Source organism: Xylocopa sonorina, chromosome 6 (genome assembly GCF_050948175.1).
Source record: "Xylocopa sonorina isolate GNS202 chromosome 6, iyXylSono1_principal, whole genome shotgun sequence".
Taxonomy (NCBI): Eukaryota; Metazoa; Arthropoda; class Insecta; order Hymenoptera; family Apidae; genus Xylocopa; species Xylocopa sonorina.
In genome coordinates, this window is record NC_135198.1 from 13558498 (window position 1) to 13570000 (window position 11503).

The 11503-nt window shown below is 56.1% G+C and overlaps 1 long non-coding RNA gene across 1 annotated transcript in view; it reads right to left on the reverse strand.

Moving 5' to 3' along the window:
• Positions 1 to 1109: 1109 nt before the first annotated feature.
• LOC143424846 (uncharacterized) overlaps positions 1110 to 11503 on the reverse strand; it is a 14065-nt gene continuing 3671 nt past the window's right edge. The window contains exons 2-3 of the long non-coding RNA XR_013101981.1: positions 2956 to 3120; positions 1110 to 1294 (exon numbers count right to left, since the gene is read on the reverse strand). This is a non-coding gene — a long non-coding RNA (uncharacterized LOC143424846). The remainder of the gene's footprint in view (positions 1295 to 2955; positions 3121 to 11503) is intronic.

Consider the following 11503-nt stretch of genomic DNA (forward strand, 5'->3'; position numbering starts at 1 on the left):
TACGCGAAGCTGCCCCGAAAGGTAGAGGAGAGGACGCGGGAGCTACGAAGGGAGCCACCAAGAGATTGGTAAACCGGTCACGTAGTGCTCGCCGATGAATGGAGCCGGTGCGGCGCGGCGCGGCGCGGCGCGACGCGGATCGGAGCGGAGCGAGCCGAGGGCCAGGAACCGGGAATTGGCTACCGGGCATACCTCGACCACCTACCCCACCGCCGCGTCAGGCTTCCCAACTGGCCCACGGCAACGTAAAATTACAAAGAGGTGCCCTCTCGAACCACCTCGCGCAAAATTGCCTATCGTGTAACGCGCGATACACTCCGTTCGAGAAAGGGACCGCTGCTGCTGCTCCCGTCTGCTCGTTGTCGCGTAATCCGAAGCGTGCCTCCGATCTGCCATAAACTCATTTCGTAACCCATCCCGCAGCGAGGGGTTACCACCGCGCAGAGAGCGTGTCCCCAAAGTTCCGCGCGCTCGCCTTGGTCCGATTTAACCGTCCAATTTCTTCGAGGCGAACCGAGCAAATTGAGCAACAGAAGCGGAAAGAGGGAGGGGGCGGGGGGTGTGTGACAGTTGGGTCGGGATTAAAAAATAAAAGCTCGTTATAAATCAAACGGGTTGTCAACGAGCGCGGCTGGCGGCGGCGGTGGTGGCGACGACGGTGCCCCGGGAAGGTATCGCGCGCGAGCGAAATGGGGTGGACGGCCAGGCGAAAACCCTTTCGTTAATTGCGCATCGCAGATGCCGGCCGTTGCAGCCGCTGTTTACGAGCGCACCACTCTCCTCCTCGCTCTTTTCGCTCCATCCCTCGGTTGCGCCCGTTGAACGACCCCGTAAAAAAAAGAAAAGAGAAAAAAAAGGGGGAAAAGGAAACAACACCCCGAGCTCTTCTTCTTCTCCTTGTTCTTGTTCTTCTTCTTCTCTTTGCGAAGGGAAAAGTTCCGCGTCGCGTCGCGTCGCGTCGCGTCGCGTCGTACAAGCTTCGCGGAGGACGGTTTCGCGCCGATTACGAGGGTACATCGTAATCGCGACAGAAGGAGGGGCGCGAGGGCGTGCTGGAAATTTCTAACGAGCACCCGCGTTCAAGGTTCAAGTGAACGAACAAAAGAGAATTTACATAAAATAATGTATTTATTGTAATACCCCACTTCGCTACAGCGATTAACATTGATTTAACACAACTTATACCGTAATTCTATGTAATTATGCAATTTCCACACACTGACACGATGCCTGGCTGCGACAGGACTCTGGAACGATCGCTCGCAGCAGGACGATACGAGACAAAATCTGTAAGCTGCAACATCACAAGCAAAACCGTCTTAATGTCGAATTCGGTTGACCGCGGAAAAACCGAGGTCGCGTCGCGTCGCGTCGCGTGATCGGTCGCTCCGGAACGAGCGAGCTAGCGAGCAAACGGGTTCCGGGTCGGGCAACTACGATACTGGAATCGCCTTCCGGGGGTCCCGAACACGGTCCCCGGTACCCGGGTATCTTTAACCGGAGATCTCTTCTTCCCGGCGAAAGCGAACGGCTAAAGAGATGGGGATGGGGGGCGGGGGTGGGGGACGGGCGAGGAGGCCAGGGAAACGTTATTAATTGGCTACACGATAAAACAGTGTTAGTCCCCATTCGCTGTCCTTCGCCGGACCCCCTCTGGCTTCTTCTCGAGATATGGGGCCACGCGACTCCGAGCCACGGATACCCACGCGCCCCGTCGGAGATCCCGCGAGGGACATCCCGCAGGAAAGAAATTCCACAAATCGGAAAAGTTATCTCCCGGTACCCGGTAGCTTCGTCGTAACGCGTTCACCTCTTACCCCCTGCATACTTGCGCTCCGCTCTCTACACCTACATACGTACTACGTACCACGGGTATGCGAGAAGAGTAGCGTGGAGAAGATACCTCTACGGATCGATGCGATGCGATGCGATGCGATGCGATGCCATGCTAATTAAGTGGTAGCTCGCGAGATAATTGAATTTCGCGCGGCATCCCGAGCTGGAGGAAAGAAAGGCGAGAATACAAAAGAGCGTCCACCCCCGACATCGGCCCCGGGTCCTCGTCTCCTTTCCTTCTCTGGTTCTCCGCGTGGTTGACGGGCGTTCATTTTTTGCTCGTTTCTCGGTTACAACGCAAATGCCTCGGACTCGCTCGCCCCTCTCCCTCGCTCCTTCTCGATATCCCCTTCGCCCAACGATCGGCGAGTCCTTTGCCTCGCTCGTTACACCGACCATCCGGTGTCGATGGGGTATATATATCGCGTGTGTTTCGCGTTTCATACCCCTATCGTTTCCTCTCCTCTTCTTCCCTTTCTTTTCCTTTTTTCTCTCTTTTTCTTTATTCCTCCTTCGCATCTTTTTCTTACGATCGCTGTGCGTGCATGTCGCGACCGTTGTTGCCATTGCCGTTGTTGTCGTCGTCGTCGTCGTCGTCGTAGTCGTCGTAGTCGTCGTTGCTGTTGTTGTTGCTGTTGCCGTTGCCGTTGCCGTAGCTAGCGCTGGCGCTGGTACCGGCCGGTGGTGCTGTGTTGCGTCCCTCCCATGGACAAGGGAGCGAGCGTATGAGCGCTATAGGCCATAAGGGCTAACAAGGCGATTACTCATGCCTCCCATAAGAAGAAGTTACAAGCGGGTTCGAAGGTTTATTGCGGCAAATGGCGAAATTTGTACCTTGCTAACGATCGGCCGTCTTTTTTGCAGCCTCCCTGTCCTCTCCGCGTCCCCACCCCCCGTCCTCGCCCCTGTCCCCTATCCCTGTCCCGGACCCAGTGTACACGGGCACGTTCTAGCCGACTCGCGCCGGATAATAATTATCAACGAATCGCAACCAGTTGATCCACGAGCTCGCGGCTATCGATCGAACGCTCCGCGAGAACCGAGCGTCCGATCGGTGTACACGTAGAGAGCTGCTGGTAGCGTTGCAGAGGGTAGATTCGAAACGAAAGGAGTTCTTACCTCGAATCCATGGACGACGAGGGCGGTCGACGCGTATCCGGATCGTCGGACGACGATGATTCCGTGCTTTGTGGAAGCGGACCCCGAAGACGGCAGCGTTGTTGGCTCTTCGATCGAGAGGGGATCCGCGGGACGAGCGACGATCGACGATCCGTGGGCAGGAAACTGCAATTTGGTAAAGTAGGGTCTTAGGTTCGGATCGATGAGTCGTCGGTCCCGTTTCGTACGGCCCACACCCCTTTTCTCGAACGGTCACCCTCGGCTTCGAACGGAGAACCGAACCGAGAACCGAACGGGCAGGCCCACGGCGTGGCGCGGCCGCTCCGCAGCGAGCTCTAATTAGATTTTAAGTGAGAAATTGAGCCTGCCGGCAATTTTAAGGAAGCCGAACGCGCCGCCTTGATTAATATCATTATCCGTGTTCGCTCGTTACATCGTTGGGCACCCTGGCCAACGATGGAATTCGCGGCGAGCCGCGCAGGATACTCGACTACGACGACGACGACTACGACGACGACGACTATAACGACGACGACGACGACGACGACGATAATTTATTCGCCAACATCCGAGAGGATCTCAGGGTCGCGCGCAGCGATACTATTTTTCTCTCGAGATATCGTCGCTCGATAGACGTTTAACGCACCGCTAATGACGGCTGTTGCCGTGATTAATCACTCGAATTGAGCAATCGAACGGTAACAGGTATAGAAGGTGTATAGAGCGCGCGCGCTCGCCACTCCTTCCGTGCAAATTTATGGAAAAAGTACTCCGGTTCGAGTCGTTCTCGTGATTAGCAGTTCTCCGTGAAATAGCCCGGCCCGAACCGTCCTGCTACCGCCCACCTTACCGACGGTGCAATTAACGTAATCCGATCGATTACACGTTACCTTTGGTACGCGCGATTAGCTGATAGCCGCAATTGGAATCGTTAGGACGTCGGCGGGCGGCCGAAAACTGCCAACTAAAATGATGACTACACCTTGGCTTCTTTTTGTTTTTTCTCTCTCGCCACTCGGAAAAGTTTTCTCTCGCTTTCCGTAACGAGCCTCGGCGGCTATTAATCTTGGCGGCGTACGACGGAGGGAAACGCGGCGTAATTAATTCAAATCGCTGCGACGAAGAGCTCGTCGTCGTAAATAAAGAAACCGCGCCCGCGGGTTCTGCCGCGCCGCGAGGCGATAAAAAGAAAAGAGGAGAAAAACGAGAGAAAAGAATGCCTCGCGACTCCTCGTTGCCAGGTTGCTCGACATTAATCGACGAGCGAGCTCGAACCGAACGACACGTGCACGCACCAAACGGAGGACGAACCCTCCTCGAGGCAACCCTTTTTCGTCGCAAGCGACGCGCAAGCTGACGGTTACCGTCGTTCCTCCGCGAGCAACGGTCATCCTGGACCGTTTCAGGAGGACGAACTCGATTCGAAAACTGGATTCCGATGCCGGCCTGAACGAGGCCGAGGCCGAAGGGAAACATAATAGCAGCCTCCGGAAAGTGGAACTTTGAACCGATCCCGAAACAAGGGTGCGGAACCGGAGCTGAGAGAGGGAACGGCGAATCTCGAATCTCGAATCGATAATAAGACAAATTGCTCGGATGCCGGGTGTAATTAAAGTTCCGGTGGAAGCGAGCGGTGGCGATATCTTCGATCGCGCGGAATCCGTGAGTCGCGCGGCTGGTTTCTCTGCTATCGGTGTCGCGAGGCTGGCGTCCCGCGGTATCGACAGTCAATCGCGGGGTAGAGCCGGTCAACGAGAGCTTCTCCGACCGCGGATACGATAAACGATCGCAACGAAACGTGCCCAGCTGGTGTAAAAGAGCGAGAGACCAGTCGGAGAATTCTGCGAGCGGCCCTCTCCCGCGAGTCCCGAAGGCTAGAGAAGACACCTAGGGAATTGAGGCAAAACCGGTCCAGTCGGATCCGGAGCACCCGCTGCTCGGTCCGAGCTGCCTACTATTCGCTCCGCTACCTGGTCTCCTCGCTCGCCTCTTTCTCCCCGGACGCGAAACCGAACTACGTCGAGGAAAAAGTCGAGCGTCGATGACGCGACTCGGATGGAACGTCGCCGTCGCGGTCGCAGTCAGCGTTGTTAGCTCACGCCTATGACGAATCGTCGCGCGAATCACCTAAGGACACCTGCCCTCTCTCTTTTCCGCTTTTCCCCTGCGCTCGCCGCTTCCTCGTCTCCCCTATCGTTTCGTCGCCGCGTAAGCGAAATACCGGTTAGGAACGCTCGGTTTTCACCCGGTGACCCCGACGATCCTTGGACGCGGACGTCGCGCGACGTTCGAACTTTGAGCGACGACGCGAAACCAACGCGCGCGGACCGGAAACTTTCCCAGAGCAGAGAGAAGGGGAGAACGGGATAAACCTCGCCAAGGGTTGGAGGCGCGTTACACGGAACAGCGCAGCGGCGGCACGTACCGAAAAGGATCGTGCCCAACGAACGCGCTCGAAGGATTACGCGTATCCCTCGGAGGCTCACCTTCGGCATTCTGCTCGTCCCGAGGCTGGCTGGCTGGTCCGTGGTGCCCCGCGCGCGCGCGCGCGCGCGCTCGCACGATTTCGCCCGAAAACGTCTCTCGCGTTTCGTAGAAAACGGGACGCGAGATAGGAGGAGGATAGGAGGAGAGGCGCGGGAGACCACGAACAGAAGAAAGGAGAGGAATCGACGCGTTGGACTGGCTCGCGCGCCACGCCGCCGGTTTTCCACTTTCGTCCACCAGCCGGATTACATTCCCGAGGTCTTAACGAGACGTAATTACACGACGAAAGGTACGAAGCGACGGATGCCTTCGGAATATAGCTACTAACACGATAATTGCCGCTATTACGCTCTGAAACGCTGTTCGCCTACTAATCGTCCGCGTTCGAAGCAGTCCCCCATTGATCGATCGGAATTGATAGCCGGCTTTACGCGCGCGTTCCTTTCCTCGCTTCCGTCCAGCTTTCGTGCCGCTTCCGGCGCCGATCGAACGAAAATCTGCCGGTGGAAACGCGTTTACCTGCCCGCTGCGCGTCGCGTAATCCTGTAAGCGCCCCCTTATCACGCTTCGCTCGTCCCATTCTCGCCCCGTCTTAACTTCCACGGATTAGAAACTGTTTCTCTCGTGCGGCGTTAACCTTTTTTTTTTCTTTTTTTTCCTCCGCGTTCCCCGTTTTCCATCGCGTTTCCGTCCGGGGCTGCTGTGTGTCGGGTCGACGCACAGTCCGGTATCCCACTGTGTGCGCGCACGGCCTCGCTCCCGTTTCGCACCGCGAGCGGCAAATCCTCGGGCGGCAGCAGCCGTCGGTACGTTGCGTACCCTCTTCTTCGCGCGCCTCGATCGAACGTTCGCAGATGCCGGATACTCCCACGCGAGCTGGCCGGACGAATTTTACGAACGATAAATAATCCCGCGATGCGGTCGCCGAGGCTTATCGCGCGCGGTGTCGCGCGGCGTGGCGCGGCGTGGCGCCGCGAAAAAAATACCGCGGACCAGGTATATTCTTCGCTTTGGAGAGCACGAACCCCGGGCCGATGCACGGATAAAGCTGAATCCATAATTCCTCTTTCTCTTTTCCCTGTTGCGCGTACCATCCGTAATTAATGAACACCGCGTAGAATGGGGAGAATTATTGCACGCTTACGGCCGCGCGCGAGCTCTTTTATGAAAAGGGCCGAGATTGAAATCGTGCCCCACGGATACTACGGTGCTCCCGGGGAATTTATGCCCGTTCCGTAAAACGGGGAAAGGAACGCGTCATTGGACACATGTCGCGCCACCGGTCTTTCGATCCGACGCGACAACGAAATCTCCTCCTCGCGCGCGCGCGCGCGCGCGCCTCTATTTAGAAGACGCGTTAGAAGCCGAGAACGAACAACAGCTGCGCGAGCGAACCGTCGCGAGCGGCGAAACACGTTCGAACAAAAACCAGCTTCGATCTCGGAGGATAATAGGACCAGTGGTGAAAAGGCGGGTGAAAACCTGGCGCCCTAACATCCACTCCATCATCGGACGTCGACTTTGACCATCGCCGGATTCCTTCCTCCCCTGATCGTCTTCTCCTCGTTTGCGACTGTCCGCGTATCGTCAAAGATAAAGAGAGAGAGGGAGAGAGAGAGAGAGAGAGAAGTGTACGAGGGGCGAAACTCGTTCGGGCAATTAAAGAGGGGATGCGACATCGATAGGAACAACGTCCTCCGAATACGTAAACGGGCGTGCGCGGAGCGTCGAGGTGGAGTTTCCCCGGCGGGTAAATATTTCGTCGGTCGTTAAATTTGTCACCGGGCCCGTGGTTGGAATTCGTACGTCCGCAATCCCTTCGGAGTCGCGCGTTCTAGTTTATAACGGCACCCGGTAGATTCGGTGGTGTCCGATAGCGCCCCTCGAAATTTGCATCGCATTTACATCCGATTGCGGCGAGGAGGGCACCTGCCCTTCGTGGGTCAGGGACGCGACGCGGTCGTTATTATTTCGGGTGTAGGTGGTTTCGGGTACCGCGATCGATCTCGCGTCGAGTCGCGTCGCCTCGCGTCGCCTCTCGCGGGATCGTCGCCGGACGCGAGCGCTCAAGGTAAAACGAGAAGAGTCAGGGTCGTAGGTGCAGTTACGTCGGAATTGAACATTATTTTCAGCGAGTGCCGGCCACTTAACTTGGCCGAGCGTGTGCGCGTACGTGCGTGTCGTATGGGTCCTATTATCGCGGCCACTTGCCGGGCACCACCACCGTTCGTTACAGTCCGGCTGCGAAAGTTCGCGCCGTTCTTTCGATCCGTTCCGTCGTCTTCCGGAATTCGCGCGGCCACTTTCGATTCTATCCTCGCTGCTCGTGGGACGACGCATCGTCACCTTCTCCTTGACATTTTCCCTCCCTCGGCACTCCTATCGAACACCTACGGACCGATCGACCGCGTGGTGGTTCATCCGTGCCTCGCAGACCGCAGCCTTTTCGAGCAGAGAGAGAGAGAGAGAGAGAAACAAAAGGAAGAAGGTAGGAAGGAAGCGCGAAAAGATCGATCGTAGACATCGATAAAATTGAGAATGCACACGCGGTCTCTCGGTTTTAATGAATGAACGAACGAACGAACGTCTCGTGGATGCGGCTAGGAGGGGTGCGGACGAGAAGCAGAAGAAGAAGAAGAAGAAGAAGAAGAAGAAGAAGGGGCCACGCGGAGAAACAAACGCACACATCCCTACGGAAGAGAGTTAACGAGCGTTCGTGTGACGGCCTAGCAGCGGGACGCAGCATGCAGACGGAACGGAACGAGACGGAACGGAACGGAACGCGGATAGGTTGTGGTGGCCGCGCGGATCTACATAATGTTTATTATGCTAACCTAGGCCAACGCGCTTGCATCAACAAGTGTTATATTATCATTCAAATAAAATGTTTTAATCTGCATACGTTTTATCGGGCTCCCGCGGGCATGCGGAATGTGCCCGCGGCACGAGACACGCGTACCACGCCGGAACGGACACGCGCCCCCCTGGCAGCAGCCTAGCGACGACCCTCGCGCGCGTACCCTAGAGCCTAGCCTCCGCGTCCTTTCAACCCGCCCGCTTACAATTATCCTCTCGTACCGATCCCATCGAAATCTCCCGATTCGATTACCCTCCCGAGCTGTTCCGCGAGTGCTCGCGCGTCTCTCGGTGCACCTGAACCTTGTACGCGTACGGTGATCAATTTTCAGGAATCGCGTCGCCGGCGTGTCAGCGGCGTGTCAGCGGCCGCGCGCTACCAATTACGCCGGGGCCGTACCGACCCGCTCGGATATGTTTTCGGGTTAGTCAGTAGATCGGTGGTGGACGTTTGCCCTCAATTAACTTTATAAGTGAGTAAGGAGGCGTGCGGCTAGCCGAGCATCCGTCGCTGTTCGCCGGTATTTCGCGTTTACGCGCGCCACCGTTTTAACCCGTCCACCAGCGAATTTTCCAAGCGCGTCGCGCGACGGGCGAGGCTCCGAAACCGGCGATCGCACGCGCACCGCTCGGGACTACCTAAAACGAGCCTCGTAACGGCAGCTCGCACGCACACACCGCGCCTCGTACCCGCGTAGGAAAAACGGCCAAACGTCGTCCGTACGATCGCACCGAGAGACACTCTCGCGAGTGACGCCTACGCGGTTGTTTGCGAGAGAGAGAGAGAGAGAAAGATCGCGTTTATACAACCGTACGCGTTGACCGAACGAGACTCGTACAGGTGTACGTTTCACGAATGCGCGCGTAGGCTCGTTTACTTAGCCAATGCCATACCTGAGTTATTTATCTGTCTTTTGCCCGGCAGCGGCGAGCAAAACCGAGAATGCCTCTCCTATCCTACACGAGGCAACGCGCCTCCTAGAGAGCCGAGCCGAGCCGTGCCGCGCCGTGCCGCGCCGCGCCGCGCCGCGTCGTACGCGTGGGTCCGGAGCTCCGTTCAAGGCCTACCTGCCTGCCTGCCTGCCTGCCCGCCTGCCTGCTAGCTAGCTTGCTTGCGTTGCTTCTCGACGACGTCGCTCCTCTCCTCCACCTCGCGACTACTCGCTACGCAATATCGGCCACGCATCGTGGAAAGAATGGTCGCGAGTCGGTTTGGAAATTGGCGAATCCTCGACTTGTCCTCGATCGTTGGGCGTCGATCGGAGGCCGCGAGAGGAAATCGCGAGAGGTGTGGGTATATACATATATACATATATATATATGCGTGTACCTAAAGGATGGACGAGGCTCGTACGTGGCTCGACGAGCTCTCCGTAGCCGGATTGTCAAGTGACGTCAGCGCACCGGAAATGGAATGTAGGTAGCTGTGCTTATTAAGCTTCGCTGGCTGCCCGAAGAGGAAGAGACGAACGAAAAGAGAGACGAAGAGAGAGAGAGAGAGAGAGTGAGAGAGAGAGAGAGAGTGGGAGAAGGATGAGATTCAATTGTTTCCTCCGCACACGCGTGCCGCGTATCGTCCAACGTCGTTCCTTCTCGCGGTCGCGCTCCCGCTCGCATACGCGTACGAACCGCGTATAGGTACGCGAGGTTTGTACAGGCGTAAGTAAGTACTTACGTATCCCTACGTCCGTTCGCGGACGCAAACGGGAGACTCGCGCGACGATCCTAGTGTGGGCATCGGCTATTAAATCAATGCGCCGCTGTCAGGATCTGTTCACGCCTCGCTAATGCGCCCGTGGAATGTCAACGAGCCGAGCTCGCGAAAACTCTCGAGATCCTAGCCAATTACGCGGCACCGTGTCGTAAATTAACTGGACGCGCTTCCACTTTGCGTAGCTGCGCTTTCCAGTCGTTCGCCGCTGCCGGCGAGCCACTACCACCTTAATCATTATTACGATTATTATTATTATTATTATTCTTATTACTATTATTACTTTTATCCTTATCGTTATCGTTATCGTTATTGTTAATTATTATTATTATTATTATTATTATTATCATCGAAGCGTAAATAATATGAAGGTCGCGCGAATGGCAACAACTCATTGGGCCGAAAGGAGGAGGAAAGCTGGATCCGGCGCGCGTTGCTCGACGCAGACGTCACCGATACGCCTATAACGATAATTTCGGTAGGTGTGAACCAGAAGGGTTGCGGAGCCTCGAAGGAGAGGAACGAGACGAGAGACGAGGGGAACCGGAGGTGGCCACCGAGGAGCGCGCATGTCTTCTTCCCTTTCCGAGCTCTCTCCGGGGGTAGTCGGCGCCTGCGCCACCCGACTCTTCCCCGTCTTCCCTATCCCCACCGCGCGACCTTTCTCTTCTCCTGTCACCACCATCGCGTACGCACACCTTACTTTCTATTTCTTTTCCGGCTCCCCCTTTTATATTTTCTTTCTCCTCCTATCTTTCTTTTTTTTCTCTTTTTCTTTCGCTTCTCACTTCTCTCCACCCTTCCTGATCCGCGTCCATCTCCGCGCTCGACGACCGTTTCACCCCCTTTCTCAGCTCGAAGCTCGTTATTCGCGCGTGTCACGCACCGACGCGACCAGCCAGCGAAACCCATCCGACCGATCCGAATCGTGGCGAGTCAAACATGGAGATGACGGCGACGACGACGACGATGATGATAATGATGATAATAATAATAACGATAATAATAATAATAATAGTAATAATAATAACAACAACTGTTACTACTAGTGGCACTAGTGGCAACAGAGGTGCAATCTCGTTAAGTGGACAGACCGACGACGACCGGTTATGTCACACTTGGTCCCGCAAAAATTACGTTGCCTCGATTTGCGCCACCGTCTCGAGAGATCCTAGCGATCGATAGGGAAGCCCGCTCGGCGGATTGAAACCTGTTCTTAAAATTGATTTAACGGTTACCCGTTTCAGACCGGCTCGTCGATTTCCCTTGAAACGCAGCCCGAACAAAGAATTCCCCTACCGAGGAAAAGAACGAATCGGCCCTGCGCGTGTCGTATCTCGCCCGTTAATCGTGCACTCGTTGCCATGCATAATTAAAGGCAATTCGCGCTTCCACGTAATAATCGCGGACTCGCGTGGATGCGCTTCGAAGCCGCGGCACGAGCCTCTCGTCTCGTCTCGTCTCGTCTCGTCTCGTCTCGTCTCGTCGGCCGTC